This window comes from Haliaeetus albicilla, chromosome 19, assembly GCF_947461875.1.
Source record: "Haliaeetus albicilla chromosome 19, bHalAlb1.1, whole genome shotgun sequence".
Lineage (NCBI taxonomy): Eukaryota > Metazoa > Chordata > Aves > Accipitriformes > Accipitridae > Haliaeetus > Haliaeetus albicilla.
In genome coordinates, this window is record NC_091501.1 from 14456421 (window position 1) to 14479141 (window position 22721).

The following is a 22721-nucleotide window of genomic DNA, read 5'->3' on the forward strand; positions in this document are numbered from 1 at the left end:
AACCAGTGCTGGCTAGAGGTTGAAAAGCGGGATGGGGGGTTCTGGCAGGAGCGCAGTGTGCTCGGGGGCTGTCGGGGTCCTGCTGACTGTGGGGAGACGCTGCCCCATGGACCCTCCTTGCACTGTAGAAGGATGTGACGAAGGATGGACCATTGGGCAAGGGACTGTGCCCTGCATGCTCACGTGTATACCTGATTGCTAGGATCGATCAGGAGCTACGCTTAGGAAAAAATGACTCACTGCTGGCTCCCTTACTGCAATGTGTGGGAATGAGCTGAGGGCCAGAGTGGTCTCAGCCAGCGTGTGAACATCCATTAATATTCTGTCTTCAGTGCCCCCACTGCCATATCGGCTTGTCAAGCTGTCCTCGCTCCGGAGCAACAAGTTGTAAGGCTTTGCCATTAGTTTGCTGCCTTATCTTGGGATGTGCTTTTATCGCTAGATGTGTGGCTTTGACAGCTTTGTGAAACTATTATGCCTTCGTATTGCTGACACAACTTTCAGTCCCATCCAACTCTTAGCCTGTCCTGAAGCTATGCTGGGTGCCTGCTGTCAACACAGCATTTGTCAAAATTAAGTATTTGATGCTCAGTGCATTCCCCACTTGTAGAACTGTAATTGTCCTACTGATGCCTGTAAGATGACCTTTGCTTCAAAAACCTTATATTTTTATGAACAAAAGCTAAATTTCAGCACTGTAGCATAGTCTCATACTAGGCAGAATGTTGTTTGGCTCGTATTTTATTCCTTACATCAGCACAGATTGGAACTCCAGAGAATTAAGTTAAGAAAATGAGGGGGTGAAGTAAAAATTATGTGTTTTATCATATAGACTACTAATGGTCAGTTTAAATGTGCAAGGAGCACTCATTAGCTCTGCCAGTGTGTACCAAAGTAGGAATAACCCCAGGGACAGGAGCTGGAGTATGGGTGAGGTGTTCAGCATGGTGTGAACATGGGTGCTAGAGATCTTTCAGAACAGATGATGCTTTAAATTCCACTCTTCCTTTGTGAGCCTGATGACAAACTTGTCAAACACAGCTTTGCAGATTTAAACAACAGAACCAAACAAAACCTTCCTCCCACAAACCCCTGTCTCTTCAACATTTTCTTTCTGTTGAGCTATAAATTCACTGCTGATATTGGCTTAGGAGTTGGCTGGCTGCCCAATACTGTTGTCCCACAAAAATGTACAGAATCTCTATCTTTTGGTCTCTTATAAAGAAAAACATGGAACAAAAATGTCAGGGGAAAAACGTGTAAAATAGGACATGACCTTCTTCAGAGTAAATATATGCAAGACATAAAGGATGTTCGAAAAAGCCATTCTTTTCTAAAATGCAAATGTTTCTGTTGATGATTGATACCAGAATTGATAGAGGCAGTACGATAGAAGGGTGGGTGGTGGGAGTTTTAACCAAAAGTATCTGATCAGAGATTTTAAAACAGGGTTCTGTCTACACATGCGGCATTTGTGCTTATGCTGTGTTTTTGTAGGCTGACAAGGAAACAATAGATAACCTGCATTGCTTTTTTTCCTGTTATGTAATTGAATATCACATGTTGAGTTGTCATCAAATTATTGTTAACACAAAATTGTCAGAAATTAAGCTTTGTGTTTGAGTTATGAAAGGGACTAAAAGCTGTACTTCAAGCAAGGATATGGCTAACTGCTTTTTCACATCAGCGGTGAAAAATACTGTGAAAAAGTGCTACTCTAGTTCAAGTAACGGGAAAAACTGCTTTAGGTCTCTTTCAAATGCTGTTAGAGGAGAAATTAAAGGACAGACTTATTTTAATAGGTAAGATGCAAGTGTAAAAGAAGTTACCTTGCTGTGGCAGGCAGAATTATTGTTTTGCCACTTTAACTATGTCCCTTTAACCAGTTTATATATATATATATATATGTGTGTGTGTGTGTGTATATATATATATAGCTTGTGAAAAATGAAATCTTAAGGGAGATTTTCAAAAGCGCCTGAGAAGTCTAAGCTGTAACCTATTACACCTTTCTGTCACACTTCTATCTTCAGCCTGGTCAGTTGTAAGAGTTGGGAATTTGCATCTGAGGATGACTACTCTATCAAGCATTTCAGGTGTGGTTGTGTATATGTGTGATTCTGAACTGTGGATTGCTTGCTATTAGGACATCAAAGAGGAGCTGCTGTCTGTGATGGGTGGTGGTTTTCATGTTGTTGCTTCAGGTGGTCATAAGTGGAAGATGGTGTTGCTGTACACTGAAAGATATTTTTGCCATTTGTCTCCTTTAAAAGGTCTGCAGCCCAGATCCACTTAGGTTGTGATGTCTTTTGATCTCAGGAGCTGAATAAAACCAGGCCAAGTAATCCCTGGGAACTTCTGCAGCCAGAATTGCTAGAAAGCAGGGTAATTCAGCATATATAATGCTTTCCTCTGAATCAGCGCTATACCTGATATGCTTTCAATGAGTTGCTTGGCAGTTGTTCATGCCTTCTGCTTTAATAACACTGACTCAGGGCTCCAAAGATGTTAAAAAAATCGAAGTTTGATTTTTATAGGTATTTAAATGTTTGTGCCGTAACGGAGGGAGCTGTCCTCAGCATTTTGGCCAAACAAAACTTCAAAGTATATGGCATTTCATGGGTGTGGCAATGAAGTAAAGCATTCTGTTTCCTTATTTAGGTTATAGAAAAGAGGATCAAGCCCCTTCCAGGAGAATGGAAGTAGGTAGTCCTTGGTGCCATTGTTTTTGTTTGCTAATGCAGGCTCTACCATCTAAGTGTTCCCACTTTAAATACCACGGAACAGGCCCACCAGGATTGCCCTACTGTGAGAGACTACAGTGCCTCAACCCAATTTCCAATAGGCATGTAACATCCTGGCACTAGTACTTACTCGTGTGGGAAGGGACCAGTCTGTAGGCCCCCATCTTTGTGAAATGGGATGTGTGTGAAGCCCTGCAGCTCATCTTCCTCAGAGCTCAGGCCTGATTCGACAGCTCCTGTGCTCACATCACCTAGGCTGACCTGATATTGAATAAGCAGCAGTGTAACAGTGAATGAGATCTTGTGTTCGTTCATGTCACCAAAATGGCCTAAATCATTGAAAAGTTGTGCTCTAAGTTGATCTAGACAACTTACAGGCAGTCCAGGTTTTAAGGACTAGCTCAGAAAACTTACAAATTTTTTTTGTAGTGTACCATTAATTTTTGAGGAAGGTGAGAGTTAGACAATGTATACTTGGTTGTTTCACTTGACCTACAAAGAATTATGGTGCTATACCATGTTTACACAAAGTTTATTCCAGTATGCAAAAGTAACCCACAGAATCTAGCTTGCTTATTGTAGCAGTCAAGTTAAATTGAAGGGAAGGAATATCTCGAAAATATTAGACTAATGCCTTGTGGTCTAAGCTGTAATAAGTTTATTTTCTGAAAATGATCATTTTGCCCTTCCTACGGGGAACAGAATTTCATCTTGGAAAAGAGCAATGGAAAAATATGCTTTAGTTTGCTTATAAAAATGTAAATGGTCTGTTTCTCTGTTTAGAAGTAGCCCTCTCTAGCTATAAAATTATGAAAGAAAGATAGTACTGACAACTTGAAGAGGAAGAGAAAGTTTGTATTTCCACAATTGTTTGGGTTTGGTACCCATACTTCCATTTCCCCAACCTGGTAATTACTTGATCAATATGTAAGTAAATATAATGATGAGATGATTTATAGGAAAGATTAAAGAAATCCATTTGTATCCCTCTTTGGCCTCCTTTAGGAAAGAAGTGCAAGATAATTCAGTCTCAGCTTTTCTTTGGGTGTGGCATCCAGAGATTGCTTGAGTATGAACCAGATAGATTAGTTTTATACTATCTTTTTAGTTGTTGGTTTGCCTTGACTTTTATATTTTGCAGGCTGCATGGTATAAAATGGTATAAATGTATATCAACAAGTGGATGAAACACTCCTCTGGCTCAAATCCTGCCTAGTCATTAGTGTTTACTCATTTGTAGTCTTTCATTTCATAGATGTTTCATTATTGTTTTCTTTTAGGAGAGAATTCAGGTTTTGATAGATTTGAGGGCACAAATACAGATTTTATGCATGGAAAATATCATTGCAATTAGGAAATAAATGGTGTAAAATATATTCATTAATTTTGTTTCACTGAGGGATTCTTGAAGAGATGTGGTATAAAGGGTTTTGATTTTTGGGTGTGTTTTTTTTTGTTTTTGTTTTTTTTTTTTTGGTACTGTGCTTTGGACTACAGAATAAAAATCAGCCCATGAAAGAAAAACGTGTCCTATGTGTGTGCATGTATGTTTTGGCTCTGCCTCAACAAGTGTGTACCTAACTTTAAGTAGGTGAGTAATCTTGTTTGGTTGGTGAGGAGCATGCTTAAGTATCTTGTGAATGTTAGCACTTAAGAATGACTTGATGTTAAGGTACTGCAGGAAACAAGGCTAAGTGAAAGCCTTAGAATGAAAATGAGATGTTCTTCTGATTAAGACTAATGTCCACCTTTGGTGGAGCTTTATCTCTAAAATAACTCAGCAGTCAGGAAGTTACAGAATTTAATGCTGTTTAACTCTACTATATTGCACCTTTAAATTTTTATTTTCCTCATCTTATGTAAATTATAGCATATTTCTTTTTTTCATGGCTATGGTAGGTTATGTAGGGTGAGCAGTGTAAAAGCTGAATTCCTACTTGAAAGAACTAGGCCACCTCATGTAGCTACATGACTCCTGAATGGTGTGTCAGTCATTGGATTTTATTAATGACTGGAGCAATTTTGAGTTTTATTAATGCAAGGATAGATCTAGATTTTTCTCTGGATAAGAGGATTCAACTGCTATTGACTTTAATAGGAGTTTTATTGAGGCTGAGATAGTCCAGAATCCCGGACCTCTGCAATGCTCAAAGACAATCTGTATTCCTTTCACCAGATCTCCTGGATTTGGCAAACCTCAGAAAAAATGGATCTCTTCAGCACTTAGTGTGATGCAGTCTTAGGAAGGTCCAGAGTAGAGTTTCCTGCAGGGACTGCCACCTCAGCTGGACACAGCTGTGATTTTCCGTCTTGGTAGTTCTTGGGCCAACAAAGGTGTTGTTTTTGTAAAACAACAGGGTACAAGTTGTGTTTAGCCATGGTGGAGAACAGTATTGTATGTGTTGTGGAGACTGTGACTTCCTCATTGTACCATCACATGCTGTCTTCATAAGACCTCATTTGGCAGGCAGTATAAAATTAAAACAAACCCCTCAAAACTCCCCAAGATAAGCACCCCCCACCCCCCCACCCCCCACCAATACTGCTGCTTAGGGATTTAGAAGAAATGGCACAAAAATGCAGTGTCACTTGCAAAAGCATGATGTATTTTCCCAGAGCTTTGCCAAACCTTCTGTACAAGCCAGTTAGTCTGCTGAAGAAGACTCTTAAACATGTCTGTTGATTGTGTTGATTAGGTAGAGAACAGGGAAGGTAAACTGTGTATTTGTCTAATTAAAGGCTGATTGTGAAGCCAGCTCATTTTTGAGAGATCTTTCTTCACCTAGTTTAACAGATAAATGAAGTTTCTCGGACCTTGTGATACCAGCCTTTTGTCTTTTGTGAGTATATAGACATTTGGAAGTTTTGTCTTTTCACTGCCGCTGTAGATGAAAGGGGATGGGAACCACCGGAGCCCCTGAGCAGCTTCCCAGTTGGCTTATGTTACTCCAAGTGGGATATCTGAGCCTGTTCTCCCAGGAACTCCCTCCAGTTCTTCTGTTGAGGGATTGCTCAGAGGCAATTTCCAGTCTCACCACACACTGCCCAAGCTGCCATCATTTATCCTGGCTATTACTCAGAGGTGGCTGTTCTATTATTCTTAGTCAAAAAGTGGCTAAGTACGTGTAAAGGCAGACAAACAACCTGTCATCAAAAACTGTGTAAATGCACTCCAGCAGCTATGCAGAAATAGCCAAACATTTTTGCATCTTTGACTGGAGGCAGCCAGCAATCAAGGAACCGTGCTGGTCTACAGCCAAAACAAATAGGGAATTCCCTCAGATATTTTTTGTGAAGTGAATCATGAGGACATAATCAGGTTTGGCTCCATATTAATCGGTGCAGTTTGGCTATTAAAATTCTCAGTTCTGTGGCTGATGCTTCCCAGGCTGTTCTCAGGATTGCATTACGCTGATTGAGTTACGGTCATGGCAGCAGGATCGGGTGAATGGAGCAGTTTTCCCTGCAAGTGGAAGCAACTCTTTTCCCTTAATGGGACTTCAGATGCATAGAGCAGTCTGCCCTTTCTCGCTTGGGATTTTCTTCCTCCTCATGGAGGAGTCACTGGAAAAGAAAAGGAGCTGCTAGTCAGATTAGTCAGTGGTGCAATAGTACCTAGCAAATGCAGCAAGGATAGAGATCTGGTCTGCTTTCTGGATCGTCCTTACTCTAAAGTTGTTCCATCTTTGGTGCCCTCTTCATTCCCACCCATAAACATTTCTGTCTTTCCAGTGCCTGTGGTAACCATTTGGTCATTCAAAGAATCCCTTGGGAGCTGAAGAGGCAGCATCTTCGAGGCTCAGGGGCATCATAACTGGTGAGATATGCTATTGATGCTTTTATATATGTATGTATATATATTTTTTTTTTTTTTTCCTGGAGGTATTTTCTCTTCAGTTGAGAGAATTGCTATCATGAGCAGCACTTTAGTGTTAGCTTAGTTTCCTTTGAAACTCAAGGTCTGATGTGGAAAGAGGCCATTCTGGGTGGTTAGTTTTTGGTTTAATTTAACACATTGGGAAGATACTTTATGGCAGTCTTTAACTGAACTGACTGTCAGAAATTGCTTGGGTATTTGGGAGTCTTGCACCTTGATGTTTCCTTTTGTTAGTGTTTTGTGTGCTAAGGATTATGAGTAAGTATGTGTGCGGTAATCTTGCGCTCTGAAACACTGGAGAAATTATTCCACGTTGTGCCTCCCACGGTCCCTGGACATTACCTGAATGGAAAGGGAGCATTCACTCCCTTGAGGGGCCTAACTCTTATTTGTCTTTGTCATTAAACCTACATGCGGTCATCTCTGCACACACACATCAGTTGTACACACAGGGTACAGGCTGGGGTAATTATTTCAGCTCAACAGCCATACTAGTCTGTCTCCTAGTGAAAGGTTATGAATATGGAGACTATTATATGTCATTAAGATAATGTTGCTGAGTACGTCAGCAAAATCAGTGACTCTATATTCCCTAGGTGTTCTGGTTTTAGTTTGATAGGGACATGTAAAACAATTCTGCTTGCCAGGTGGGAGGAAATTTGCCTTTCAAAAGACCGTTGCTTCAGCACTTGATAGGAGTCTTGCTAAGCAATGATAATAATAATAAGTGTTCCCAGGTTACACTTGTTTTATAATTGCTGTTTAGCACAGATTGCTCCAAGTGAGGGAACTTCATCATTCTGACTGCACAGGTGGAGGTTATGATGTCATGTGTAACAAATTCACTGATCTGAAAGGATGGGGCATTTATATAAAATAGTAATACAATACAGAGTTATAGTAGTGAAGACTAAGGAAAACAATTAAAAGGGATTTAAAACTTAAGTGAAGAAGCCAACCTTGATGAGGAGGTGAGGAAGGGACTTGCCTTGAATGGTTACCCTGTTTGTTGAACACCTCTCTGAAATGACTGGCCACTATGAAGGGCTGTGTCTTTGATGAGGGATATCACAGATCTGATTTTGAGTTTTCCCATGAGGTTAATGTTTTTGTAAGTGTCCTAAGAAGTCACGGTCATATACATGGCAGAACTGATGGGCTATTGTGTCTGCATTAACTCTTACTGAGTGAATAGCAGATAAAGGCTTGCCTTTGAGTCGTGTTGCCTGTCTTGTACCATTTTCCTAGTCTGCCTTCTATGATGACTGGTGTTCATCAGGCAGATATAAGAGTCCCAAGCAGGGAAGAGTCCTGAGCAGGTACTGAGTTTGTGTGATCAGCCGTAGCTTGCCTGTTTTTCTGGGCTCTGGCTGTCACACCTTGTGTCAGGAGATGAGGGAAAGGAGAGGCAGAGTGAGCTGGGCTAAAGCCAGGAGTAATGGAAACCTGGAAGTGATAGTTTGTTGAACAGTATTGGCTTCCAAACACTTTTTTTATTTGCACGTAGAAGTGTAAAGGCTCCAGCTTCAGTCCTTGGGAATAATTAATCCTTAAGCAGTGGAAAGCAATGTTATATGCGATTGGTGAGCTGTCCTGACAAAGGCATGTCAGAGTAAAATGATTTTTTTGAGGCTGTTAACTATGCTGACTAACAGAGTTGGTTAATTCTGTAAGGATAACATTTTGGGCAAATTCCCAGCCTCCAAATGCCTGCAGGCAGACTTGTCCATATTTGTGGTATATTTGAGGTCTAGTGTTCCTCCTTTGGGCTATATATTTTAAGAAGAAATTTTAATGGAAGGAAACATTTTTGCAGAGTAACAGTCTTCTCTAAAGCACTTTCCAAAGAAATGTTAAGGTCAGAGGTCTTGTTTTTTCAGGGCAAAAGATGTGAATCCTCTAATATTTACTCAGTTATAAATAGCGACGGGCAAGGTTCTAAGGATGGATTCCTGGGAGATTGTATAGGGGTGATTATTCCCCGAACTGAGCAAAGGCAGCGGTTGTCTTTAATTGTTGCATTCTCTTTGGCACAGAGAACAGCACTATCATTAAACAGATAGCAAATAATTATAATAAATTTGTGAGTTTTTCATTCCTCTGCTCAGGTGCCTCTTATTTCTCTTCAGTCCCAACAAGAACAAAAATGTGTTGTATTTCTAATAAGAGATAGCAGTTTGGCAATGGGGGAATCTTCTTTCTAAATATTTTGGTTCTCCAGCCACAGCAGCAGTGATGCAGATAATATTAGTGTTCGGACCATGCAGATGGTAGGAGAAAGTGCAACCTCGCGTGGGGAAGCACTTAATTAGGATGCAGGAGGTGCTGCTGTTGAATGACCAATTGGGCTTGGGCATTTATCCATGCCTCTCTTCCCCCATCTGTAAACAGCAGGGAAGATTATTACTTTTATTTGAGAGCTGTTATTTGAAAGTGTTCTGTTACTTTCAACAGAAAGCCAAATCTGCTAATATTGCTAATAAATGGATGAATGTTAGCTAATTCAATTAATAGATCAGTCTGCCTCCCACAGTGAAATTCAGCCTCTTACAGTGCAGGTCTTATAAAGCTCAGCATGCAGTATATACATCATCAAAGAGTTAACATGGAACCCAAGTGATGCATAAGCCTTGCTAAAGAGGCTGAAGGCCTCATATAATGGCCTTCATATAATGCCTTGACACTTCCAAACAGATTTGCAGCATTTGAGGTATGTTTATAGACTCATGGGTCTGTCTGGAACTACAGGGCAGTCCTGGTGCATGTGAGGCATCTGCCTCATTAATATGCATCACCAGAAAAATAATGCCTAGATGTAAAATTTTAAAAAATAAGACAATGGACAGCATTAATTCTTACAAAAGGAGTGCAGTTGCTGGTTTGCTTTCTAATCTTCTGTATCAAGAATGAATATATGGTAACTAAACTGACTGGAAAAAGTGTTTGGTAGGAGATGCATTAGCTAAGACCTCAAATAGCAAAAAAAAAAAAAAAAAAAAAAAAAGTATTTTCCAAGCACTGATGTGGTTTTGTGTAGATGTATGTTTTTCTGTTAGTACTTATTGGAGAAGAAACATAAAAATTGGCCTTTAATAGTTATTAGGTATCATTCAAAAATCTTACAATGTAGCATTATTTTTTTTTTCTACCTATGTAAGACAGGTATTTAACTTTTTCTGAAGTTGTGGCTGAACTCTGCAGGATGCTTTAAAGTTTAAGGAACCTAACAGATATCCCATTGTAACCTGTTGTGTGCTATCGACACCCAGAAAATTACAATTAATACTCAGTACTCTTAAAAAAAAAAAAAAAGTCACAGGGATTAAATGACAGAATTGCTGCTTTTTTTGGTTGTTGTTGGTACTATCATAAATGCTAAAGGCATTCCAACCAAGGGCATGTGGCTGTGATAGAATTTGTTGTACAATCAGTTTTAGGGAACAGCCTGTGCCTTGTTAATATAATCCATAAAAGGCTTCCAAACTTCCTAAAACCAGTCCCTTCTGTTTCCAAGTCTGCATATGATCTCATAGGAAATGATCTGGGAGAGGCCAGCTAACCCTTTTGCATAATCAAGGTGGCATTGTTCTTTTAATGCCTAAAGTGACTTGTTTCACTGATATAAACTCAAGGATCCAGTTTTCCACTGTTGCCAAATCCCTGTTATCAGACTTCACAATGATTCAGTGGCATTAGATTAAAGAGTAAGTGAGAGGACTGAACTGTGACTTAAAGACTGGCCTTGATAATGTCATTCATTTGCTTTGTGACCTTTTTTTGTCTTACTTTAAAAATCCTAAATCACTTGCTGCCCAGTGAAATTTGAAAGATGGAAATGCAAATACATAACGTGAGTGGGCAAGGCTTATTTTTCAGTGGGCTCAGAGGCAGGTAAGCAATCTGCACCTTGCCAAGTTTCATAAATGGCAGTAGTAGTGAGACAGTGAGGAAAATACCTGCCCTGCATATAGATTTGATATTGTAAAAACTCCTGTATACATTAGCAGTAAATATAGAAAGTGTGTATTCTTGTATTGGAGCCCTTTAAAACCTTCACTTTCTGCAATGTTTACAAAAATGCCGAGTGCCTCATACAGTGTATGTTCTTTTATATCCTCAGGATGCCCGGGATTTCCTTAATATATCTAGCCCAAGAAGGGAAACACTCCAATGAGCTTCTATCTCTGAAAGCCTTGTACGGCAGCTAGCGTTAATCTTCATTGGCAGGGAAGAGAGAACAAAAGTATCTGGGTTTTGTAACTGTGCAGAAGTACAATTATGGTCTAGTTCATGTGAATAGGTAGTAACTGCACCGAACTGAAACTACAGTGAGCCTAAGCAGAGGGCTCTGTGGCATTCTGCTTACTGCAGAGTTGTTAAATTTGGCACTCTGCTCTGGGCTCCAGTCAAACATTTTCTTAACCATATTAGGTTATATGGAAATTGGCCAACCAGCAATAGGCTTTTGATGTACTTATTGTTTGTGCTCATATTTTATGGAGTAGACAGCCACTGTTTTTCTTAAGAACTAGCAGGTTTAATAAAATAAGACAAATAGAACCCTTTAAAAATTTTCATTACAATTTGGTAGCAAAAAAAAGAGAATTTCCCAAGACAAAGGAACCCAAAGTTGGCATTATTATAACACAAGTTTGTGGTTCCCTTGTGCTTTTCATCCATAGATCTTGATCACTCTGTAAATCCGATCCCAGTAAAAGCCCACTAGTTAATTATTATGCTGTTATTCGGGTGAAAAAGAGGAGTGGAGTGAACCTGACTGGGTAAGGCACAAGCGTACCTGTTCGCTTTGGCAGACTCATCCAAAGCATGATAACCCCCAGCAGAACAGCAGGGTGAACAAGTGGATCAATGACTCCCTAAACTGTTGCAACAAGATTTGCTTGAGTTTGGCAGATGGAGTCTTTTGTGTTGAGAAGGTTCACTTTTGTGCCTGTCCAGTTTCCTGGAGAAAACAAAGAGGAGAAACAGAAGATACTAAATATTGAGTTGTTTAGTTCCCTCATAATTGCAAATTATTCCGAAGCCAAGTAGAATAGGATCTGGCGTTTATTTTCATGATTGTTCTTCAGGATGGTTAGATGAGAGACAGGAGCCACTGCCCATTTGGGACATTGCTCATCAGTACATGCAGGCTGGTCTACTTATGTCAGGGAGTTCCTAGTCAGAGCTGTAGCTTATACCAGGGGTAGTGCAAAAGCAATGGGCCTGACATGTCTGTGTTGCTTCAGGGTTAAGGATGTCTGAAATTTCCCAAACCAGGTATAGAATATTCCACTGGGAAAATTTCAAAACTCATTTTCAACCTAAAATTTCTAAGTAGAGTGTTTTCAGGATATAGCTGACAATTTTAGTGTTCTTAAAGGACAAAAAGTTGAGAAGCAGTAGTGTTGGTTAAGCATATTATCAGGTCTACTCCATACTCTAGTAGATTTTGCTATTAAAATGACTTTTTTGATCAATAAATGTTTTCATAATTTTTAATTTACTACTGCTTCCTGTAGCTGTAAACTCTTGTTTCACTAATATTATTCTTTGCCCTTGCTAATGCTCTTCTAATACTTGCAGACAGTTGTCACGTCCCCTTCTTAAGTATTTAGTCTGTCGATGCATCCTTAGCTCTTTTAATCTCTCTTTGTAAGTCAGTCCCTCTCTGCTTGCTTAACATTTTTATGGTTCTCTTGCGGTCTTCCTCCGGGTTGTTACTGTCATTCAGGAAATGAGTTCTCCAGAGCTGAATGAAGTATTCCAGGTGTGATCATCACAGAGCTGTGTTAGGGATATTACCTTTCTGCCCTGTGAGGTTGCCTTTGTATTTCATTTAATATTGCTTGGACTCTTTCTGCTACCATATCATGCATTATTTGATGTGTACTCCTAAGAAATGGGATTAAACAAGGTCAACATTACATGCTTTGAGTCTTTTGATTGTGAATTTTGATAACATCTTTCAAAGATGCAAAAATGGCTGAAGCCATGCCTGTGGTTTGTAGCTAAAGACAGCACTGCGCTGCCAGGAGGCTGGAGTCTTGTGAGTTCTGACCCTGCTTTTTGCTGATGATGTTTATGATCTTATACAACTCATTTGACTTCTTGACCCCTGTGTCTGTACGAGTCAGAGGATGATAATGCTATAGTAGCTGCTTTTGGTAAGGCTGCTGTGAGGGTCGGTTCAAGTTTGTACATGATCTGGAAAATATAAAGAAGTGGAAATGTAAAATATTTGGGCAAAGGCCTGCAGCAAACCACATTACGTGACCTGTAAGCTTATGTTGTCCAGGCTTGTGGAAATTGAGGAAGACCATCATCAAAAATTCTGTTTGCACACAATAATTTGTCACCTTGTTTGCTAAAAGAAGAGGGGAACTGAATCAAATGAAAAGGGTGAACTTAATATTGAGTGTAACCTCTGCAAAGTTCACTAGAGACCTATTGAGAATATAGTTTTAACATGTCCAAATTTGCTTTGTTGTTTTGCCCAGCTGTTGATTTTTATTTTGAGAGACCTGCACAAGCAAGTATACAATCAGCCAAAAATCTTGGAAAAGGAAGTGAGCCTGTCTTTTGTTTAGGTGTGTTTGTATCAGCACAAAATGAATGCAATATCATCAAAAAAATGTAGCAGAGCTAGGAGTGGAGCATGGAGAGAATAAAATATTATTTTTATATGTACTCTGACCTCATGTGAATGATGACACTTCACAAATGCTTCTTCTGAACCCAGGCTGGTAATCCGCTCACTGGCACAGCATATGGATTTACTGGATTAAAGAAAACTGTGTCATACCCTGCTGCATGAATCAGATGCAGCTGGAGGCAGATTTGTCTAACTCTCCTCTGCCCATCATCTTTGTAAGATACAAAGCTGGTGAAGTTTTCACTGCAGAAACATCCAGTTGATGTTCCTTTGTGAGGAGCTGGTGTTTACTGGTGGTATATACCTGGTGAGGGGTTCTCAGAGTATTGTAACATATCTGAGATCCAGGCTGAATCATGGGCAGCCTTTTTAATCAGGTCCAGTACTGCTTATGTGAGTTGAGAAATTTGCAGTAATGGTCCCTGAGGTTTACAAATACATTCATGATTTATAGTTTTAGTAAGCTAAGTTTATATTTGGAAGTGAATGCTCTGAGGTGGCTGAGGACAAACATAGCTGAAAAAAAGTTTTCTTAGTGATAGCTGAATTTTTCACTGTATGTAGCTGCTTATAGTTTGGTGATTGAAAGATTACAAAACCACTTGTGTGAAAGTTAATGCTCAGGTGAAGGCTTTTGCCATAGACTGGAGCCATGGGTGAGGACTGAAAGGTGTGTGAAAGGTTTGAAAAGTGAAAGGAGGTTGTGCAAAAGCACATCAGCTCTTGGAGCAGCAGGGAGGAGGTTCTAGGTGACTATTTGTGTTCTGCATTCTCACAACACATTGGACTAAGACAAAATAGATGTAAATGAAGCCTCAGTGCTGAATTCGCTCAAGGGAAATGGGGGGAGGGGGGCTAGAGAGAGAAACACTTCTGTTGGTTCCCATTTTAGATCTAGTACAGAAAGGAGCTCTGCTGTAGGGCTGTAGTTCAGCTCTTGCAAGAAGCATTTCTATGGAATTTTGCCCTTAGGTGGACTTCCCAAGAACAGCTACTGTCCAGAAGATATTCCAGCTAAAATCTTCTGAGAGCAGTTTGAAAATGTTGGCACTGTTTCATCTGAACTCTGATCCAACTTTAAGTATGAGAGGAACATAAGAGGTTCTGATTTGGATCTAAATGTACCCTCTCTACACTGTCCAGCTTGCACATAAAATGTGCAAACAGAAGAACACCCCAACCAAGCAGCCCCCCAAATGGCCACTTATAAAGAATATGAAAGTAAAACACATTGTAGAGAATTTATGTTTGACTAGACTAACGCATGGTTTTAACCACAGATAGTTATGAGCAGAGGACAGCATCTCCTCAGCAGTGAGAGGGGAGATTGTGGCAGGGTAACATGGCACAGAAACTAAAGTGACCCACACTTGCTGAAAGTGTAGCCTGTGTTTTGGCTGGCTTTTAGCAGCCTTAGCAGAAATCCTTCCTGCTATAGTATTGTTGTAGTCAGCACCGCAACTAATTCAGTTGTAACTGGCATCTGCATGTGGAACTTTCCTTGGCTTAATCCTAAACTACCAGGACTGGTGTCCTGGTTTCAGCTGGGATAGAGTTAACTGTCTTCCTAGTAGCTGGTACAGTGCTGTGTTTTGAGTTCAGTATGTGAAGAATGTTGGTAACACTGATGTTTTCAGTTGTTGCTCAGTAGTGTTTAGACTAGAGTCAAGGATTTTTCAGCTTCTCATGCCCAGCCAGGGCACCTGACCCAAACTGGCCAACAGTGTATTCCATACCATGGGACGTCCCATCTAGTTTAGGAACTGGGAAGTGGGGGGGCAGGGATTCGCCGCTCGGGGACTGGCTGGGTGTCGGTCGGCGGGTGGTGAGCAATTGTCCTGCGCATCATTTGTACATTTCAATCCTTTTATTACTACTGTTGTCATTTTATTAGTGTTATCATTATCATTATTAGTTTCTTCTTTTCTGTTCTATTAAACCGTTCTTATCTCAAACCAGGAGGTTTACTTCTCCCGATTTTCTCCCCCATCCCACTGGATGGGGGGGGAGTGAGTGAGCGGCTGCGTGGTGCTTAGTTGCTGGCTGGGGTTAAACCACGACAACTGGGCTAGTGGATTGAGCTGTGTGAGCAGAGACGGGAATTCAGCATGACGCCTTGTTTTTCTGTACCTCAGTTTTCCTATTGGGAATAACCTGACATGGCAGAACCAGATTAGGCAACATATGCTTGACCAGGAGGAGTATTTGTATGTCAGTGACACTCTACAGCTCTGTTCATGTGAATATTTAGTGAGATGCAATTCCCGCCTGAAGTGTTTCCAACCTAAAATAAACAAAAATAGGCATGTGCAGAGAGGGAGCAGCATTGCAGACTGCCTTGTCTAGGGGTCATAGAGTCTGTTTAGAAGAGGACTGGGTTTGGAGCCTGGTCCCCAGAAAGGTCTTCCAGTGGCTGACTTGGTAAACCCCACGGTGGCCTAAATATTAACTAGCCTGATATAGGCAAAAGACAGTTTTGATTTAAGTTGAGGGGATCTCGGACCCTCAGAGGTGGTCCTTTTAAGGCCAGGTGACTTTGCTAAAGGAATCACCTGTATGAAATGAATATGCCTGTGACAGCAGGAAGGCTGGGGTGGCTGGGCTTACAGACAATTCAGGTCTTTCCCAAGCCTGAGCATGAGTCTGGATGAGCTGGCTACAGCCTGGACCCAAACTTCAAAGTCTTCAATGAACTTCTAAATAACCCAGTAGGAGATTTTGGGGTTTGATATGTTTTCCCAAAGGTAAGCCAGCAGTATGAAGCTGAGATCTGGATGTGTTCTGGATTCAGCTTCCTATTCTATGTGTATAAAAGGCAGCTATTTTGAAATACTGATTGGTTATGGCCCACCTGTGTTCTTTTTGGGACAGAATCATGGTGTTTCTTTGGATGGTTTTTTTTCCTGTATGCCTCCTTCCATATGCTTATGGCATGTAACAGAGTGAGCTAAAGAGTTACTACTGCATTTACTTGTGTTTCGGGGAGAAAAGTCTTCCTATTGCTGTTTTTCCCCCTCCTATCTGTTCCAGAATTTTAGTTAATAATCTTGTCAAGAATTTGATTAAGTAGCTTGGATATAAAAGAAGATTTTGTTTTATGACTCTTGATGTGTAGATGTGCCTGTGAAGTTAAAGGTAAGCAGATCTCATGCTCCAGAGTGTAAGCTGAATGCTGAGGCATTCAGAAAAAGAATTCGCCTGTCTTATCCTGCTTTTTATTGTGTGATTTGATAGGTGAATTGTGGATTTGTTTCATCTTCTTCTGAGTATCTCATAGCCACTGTCGGAGGCAGAATGCGGATGTTGGTAGAGTAGCAGCTACAGCTGGTATCACTGATGTTATGCTTATGATCCAAACAAAAATAACAGATCAGAGTTCTATAATAATAGGAAAAGGAATTTTATAAACAAATTAAATACGTGGGGAAATCCAAGTGAAAATAGTAGTGGTTATGGGGAGAGTTTCAAGGACAGGAAATAGGCACTCAGTGAAAGTCAAAGCTAGTAACTGTCCATTGTATCTCTTTAAAATCTCTCTTTAAATTTTCAGTTCAGATTTTTTTGCTTTAAGGAAAAGAAATTGAATTAATGGACTTTAAAACTGTATGCTTGGCAAGAAAATGTCTGCATCTTGAGTTCATTATACTTATACAGCTATCCCAATCTGGCTTTAGATTGGGGTTTTGTGTGTTGATTTGATTGTTATCTATGGTTAACAGAATGTCCATAGTCAAAGTATCTTGGGTTCTGGTTTTGTTACATCTGTCATCGATTTTTTGATACCTTTTGGCTATGAAGATGTGCTGACTTGCCAGTTGAATCCTTAGGAATCTTTCTCTGCAAGTGCTTCTGTGGAGAAGGTAATGACTGTGCACTTCCTCCTCCTTTCTGTGGTCTTCTGATGAGCTCCAGCTTACTGCTGTTCTTGTGGAAGACACACATATAGCACTTATGCTGAAACTGGCAGGTTGTATTACAAAATATAGAAGGTAGGCTAGAAAAAACGTTGGCAAGTAATCCAGTCCATTGTATTGGACCAAACCAGAGGTTACTACTTAAATAATTTTTGAGTGGTGCATTCTGTTCTGGAAGTGTCCCCTGCAGAGCTTAGCAGTTTGCCTCATTTGACCTGTAACAGTGTTTAATTATCCTTCTCTTTACGTAGTTTCCATAAGTCTCTTAATTGATAGGGAAATCGCTCGTGTCAAGGGAGAAAATCAGTCTCCTTTGCTCCATCTTAAGCACATTGTGTCTTGTCTTGCCCTCAGTGGATATGAAGAGGTTATAATTCTCTTTAATATATGTGAGGAGAATTACCATGTCTTTTAGGCTCAGCAAACCTGACCCTTCCAACCTCTCTGTGGAGACCATGTTTCCTAGATCTCTGAAAAATTTTGTCATCCTCTTCTGGACCCTCCAATTGGTCCACATCTTTCCTGAAGCGATGTATACCTGCAGATGGACTCAGGACTCCAGACAGGAACTGACCAGTGCTCAATAGGAAGGGAGTGCTGTTTGCAATTGCTGTGTTTCCAACCATATGACATTGTTCTTACAGTACGATTCACTATCAGCCCTGGCCGTTGGGTTTTTTTCCCTTTTTATTTTTAAGAACTGAGAATTACTGCCTCATTTAGTAAAGCACTGTCTAGTATTTGTGAAAGCAATTATCAAACCACTATCATGTTTTCTGGAGAGATTTAGCATGAAAATTTAGAAAGCTCAAAGCTGAAAATTGCCTGGCTTTGCATGTTGTTATACTAGTCAATAGTGCTTTCACTTGCAATTCCCAACTTTTATATTTTTTAAGCTATTAATAGCAAAATATTTGTCAATGAAGAATCTCGATCTTTTTGATCAATGATTTGGGCTGCCTAATATATTCAGCCACTTCATGACCAAGTGGCTTCACAGGATAGGTCAGGCTGAAAAACAAACAGGCTGAAATAGGAAGGCAAGCCCTAGAGCAATGAGGGAAGTGGAAATGCATGCATGAAATGCTTCAATGAGTTTTTGCAAGTGATTAGAACAGCTATTAGAGAAACACTTTAGGAGAGCAGGATGGATCTGGAGCCAAGTTTCTTCAACACATGTGGGCGTGCTTCAGATTAATTTTTAATATCTGGGTTTAGAAACCTTGAGAAAGAAGAGGCAATGCTATGACAGAAGAGCAAACGTATTTTGTTGAAAGTGGAGTGAATCCTGTGGAAGATATCATGTTATTAGAGTGGAAGCCATGCTCCTTTCATATAAAACGAACACTTTAAGGTGAGGTGCTTGCTCCTCTAATACTCCTTGCTACCCCATGACTGAAAGACTTTGGAGTCTTTGAAGTGAATTTACCATAGTAGTGGGAGAATCATCCAGATCTCCTCAAGCTTGGCCTTCTGGAGGTTTCCTAGATGCCCAAGATGAATGTTAATGAAGAGGACAGCTCTTATCACATACGTCTCCTAAAGTAGTAAAATGACAACATCTGTAATGGTAGCAAAGAGATTGTCAGTTCCTAACATCCATTTGCCACAGTTCAAACATGCTGAATTCAGACCTTGCAGGGGAAGGTCCATATATGTTCCTGAATGGTACTGAGCCATTCACTCTATTGAAGCCAGCTTTTTCTACTTTATAAAGGAAGGGGGGGATGAAAAAGAGTGTCTGTCAGTATAACTATGCAGTAGAGAAAAAAGCTTTGGAAATACAAGGCTAAGGAAATATAAAATTGGACTTGTTATTGTAATGAAGCATAATGGTAAGAGTTCACAATGGGTCTGTTACTATAATCAAGCAGAGAAAAGGCTCTAATCCTTTGAAGAATACAAGTTTTTTACATTATTTGCCCAGATGTGGGTGTGATGGATGGGGCCAGATGTCCGTGGCGCAACATTGTGGGCTCTGTGTGGGTCAAGCTGAATCTGGCCAACATTCTCAGAAGAGACTTACCAAAGGGATAAGCTTTCTTGCACTGGTGACTGCCTAGCTACAGTATTCACCTTTAGAAACAGCAAAATTTACTTCTTAGGGTGATAACTGATACACTATAGTCTTTCACTCTGCTAGGAATAGGAAATAACTGCTGTTTCCAACTTTCCCATGCACTGAATGAATAGTGACATATGTTTTTAAGCTCACCACCTTGTCTTTCTTTTTGAAACTGTGCTGAAAGTTTTCTGTCTGAACCTAGGAGTATCTTGTACACATTACTGTGGTACGTACATACATAGACCTCAACTGAGTGCTAGGTGTTTTTTATAAAATTCCATTTGTGTATTAGGCACATTTACAAAATGTTAATTGAAATCCATGGAAACATGAAATAACCTTTTTCAATAGGCTCTGAATTAGAATAAACATATTGGTAACAGTCAGTTGTGTGAAGGTAAATACTTGTTTTCCTCTTCAGTGTAACAAGAGTGTAAACACATCAAACATTTACTTAGAAAAATCAAGTGTTTTCCTTTTCCCTCCCCACCCTTTCCTCTGGGGCATTGTTAGAGCGTGTGCATATTTGATCTGACCCAAACCAAGGGAACTGAAACAATTTTTTTCCACTGACTTGATAGGTTTTGGTCATTTCCCCAAGGCTCAGGCATGTTAGTCGTGACACTTTTCTTTCCTCAGAGCTGCCTTTTAAGAGTTTGTGTCTGTTACAAAGGCTGTAATGGATATTCAAGGAACATTTAAATAAAACTGTGGAAGCTGAAGTCCCCATCTTACTAGTAGGTCATGGTTTAGTCATAAAGTTAATTGTGCATTAGGGCTCCTAGTAATTGATAAGAAACATTGTAGTTGGATGCTGTAATGTAACTGTAACACAAATTCTCTCTGCTGATTCCTGTTACTAGCAAGCAAACTGACTGGTTAACTTCATACTGGCAGGATTTTTGGTGGATTAGGTATTGCCTTTGCATGCAAAGCGGGCACAGAGTTGGTGTAAAAGTGTAATGCTAGTGTAAACTCCATAAGATAATAGGACAAACCTGTGATCACAGATGATTACATTTGCAGGATTTGGTGGTATGTTCGTGCACAAACCTAGTGATTGTGAAACCTCAGTCTAAGTGTAACTGGTCAGCTGGTTATGAATTCAAACTGCCTCAGTTATCCTTAAAATTACAGGTGAACTAGTGCACTTTCAAGAAGGAGTGTGTGAATGAAAAACTAACTGCTCGCCATTACCATTTTGTATGAAGGCTGCTTCCATCTCTGCCCTTTAAGCACTGTAAACACCCGTTAAAGTCTTGCTGTATGATATCAATAATATATTTTTAATGTTATTTTTCATTATATATCATATGTCTACTCTTGAAATCTGGTTCAGATGACTAAAATACACATGTAAAAATGGGAAAAGGGTGAATCATTTAAAATATGTTATGAATTATAACAATGACACCTCAGATATTAGTGTCCCTGTTTTGTAACTTATGATCTTGGAGTTTCTAGGTGTACCTGTTAGATCAGGACCTCACAGCGTTGACATAAGTGATTGCTTTTGTCATACTGAAAGCGTTGTCTGTGCTCTGCAATAGTAATGGTGCTAGGAAAAAGAGGATGAGTTGTTTATTGATGTTTACGTAAGGCTGACATTAGACTTGAGTGTCATGGCTGCTGTAGATGTGCCTTGGCCACAGGATTTTCCTGTCTCTAAATACAAATAAAGTGAAGTCAGCTAAAACACACGGCCAGTTAAAAAACCTCCAGGATGGAGTACAGCTTGGCAAATAGAGAGCTGAATTGCATCTTAGAGGACCAAGGTTCTCTTCTCACTCTTTCAGACTTTTTCCATCTCTCAAGTGGGAGGGCTTTGAATAGCTTGTGTTAATTCCCTGGGATTTGGTCCTGTAATGTGTTTCGGTGAGAAGCAGCTTGAAGCAGGTTTCGGCACATCATGTTACTAAGCTCTTAGTTTCTGGGTGGATTATACAGTGCTGGAGTGATTCATCCTGAAGTTTATGTCGCAGTTAGGCAACCTTTTGGTTAGTATGTTGGATGCTGCATATTTCATGGTTGATTTAGCTGGGTTCACAGAGCTTTCTGTAAACCATGAAGTTCTAGAAAGAAATTTATGGGTTTGAATGAGTAACCAGTTACATAGGGCAAATGGCACTGTCTCCGATTACCGTATGAAAGGAAGTTTGGGTTTACCACTAATTGCAGATAAAAATTAATATTTGCAAAGGAGACATATATGATTTATTTATAAGTGTGTTCTGTTTCCATAATGAAATTTCCTTTGGGTTTAAGTACAGTCATTTGGAGGAAAAAGCGGAGGTCTGTGGCTCATTAGTTTCTGGTGGTTGTCATAAGCCATTAATCAATTGCCCCTTTTACCAACATAGGTTCTAATTCAGCAAAGCATTTAGGCACATGCTTAACTGTAAGCATGTGTTTCAAAGCACTTTGCTAAATCAGGGCTTTAATGTGGTTCAAGCTTGCTGCATTTCTTTCCAAATCTAAGGTTACCTTGAAATGACAGGAGTAGCTAATACATCAGGTAAGGTGCCATGTACCTTCCTCACCTGTCTTTCTAAGAAGTCATACACAAGGGGAAAAAATGGGTCAATTTTTCCCTCTGCCCCCTTTCCCTCATCCTCTTCAAATCCTACCTCAAATGGAGGCTTCTGTACTGAAAAGTAGGGCATGTGAAATGGTAACAAGTCAGGAGCAAGGAGAGTGAAATGAGGGGAAAGCAATTTCCACTTGATTGTTTTGAACTCTTTGATCTCTGTTTTTGCTAAAGCCCACTTGACTATGTGGAGGAAAGGGGAAGGCAGCAGAGCTATATTCTGATATGGCAAGATGAATCCTGGTATGCAGGATCTTATAAGTCTAGGTAGGGTACACATACACCTTAATGAACAGAGGAGATGTAGAGTGGGGGAAACTTGAATTGAATTCTCCCAAACACTTCTACTCTTGTGAAAGTTACAGTGGGACTTTCAGTAGTGATGAAAGGTAAAGACCGAGCATTATGTTCTCAGTCCCAGTCTTGTCCAATTTGGTGCAAAAAGGATGCAGTCCAACCACAGCTATCCTGCAGAGAAATTCCCTGGCAGAAGTAGCACCCCAAGTGGCACAATGCCAGTGTAACTGGCCCCCATGTCCACCCTTCCCGTTTTTATTCCAGTAAGAGAAACCAAGGGACCTGAGGGGTTTTTTTCCGTATGTTTATTTATACATCGTTCATAATTTAGTAGAGACGATTGAGAGCTGTCAGAAATTACAGAAGTTACTAGACCAATATGATTTTTATGTATCAGCAGGAGGTTGGATGCCTTGAGAGCAAAGGCAACCAGTCTTACAGTCCCTTCAGGATTTGTTTGGCATGGGGGAGAGTATAGTCCTTATGCACTTTTTCCCCTTTTTTTATGAAAGTTAAAGCTCCCCAGCAGTGACAGCAATGTATCACACATAGACCTTGATTCATTACGGACTTCACAGTAGG

General features: G+C 40.1%; 1 protein-coding gene across 12 annotated transcripts in view; it reads left to right on the forward strand.

Moving 5' to 3' along the window:
• Positions 1–22721, forward strand: part of CALD1 (caldesmon 1) — a 199530-nt gene that overhangs the window by 34800 nt on the left and 142009 nt on the right. For 8 of the 12 annotated variants that reach the window (XM_069807768.1, XM_069807767.1, XM_069807764.1 and 5 more), the window contains exon 2: positions 6477–6561. The exons of the other annotated variants lie outside the window; for them this stretch is intronic. The gene's annotated coding sequence lies outside the window, so the exon portion shown is untranslated. The remainder of the gene's footprint in view (positions 1–6476; positions 6562–22721) is intronic. 12 annotated transcript variants of the gene reach the window in all.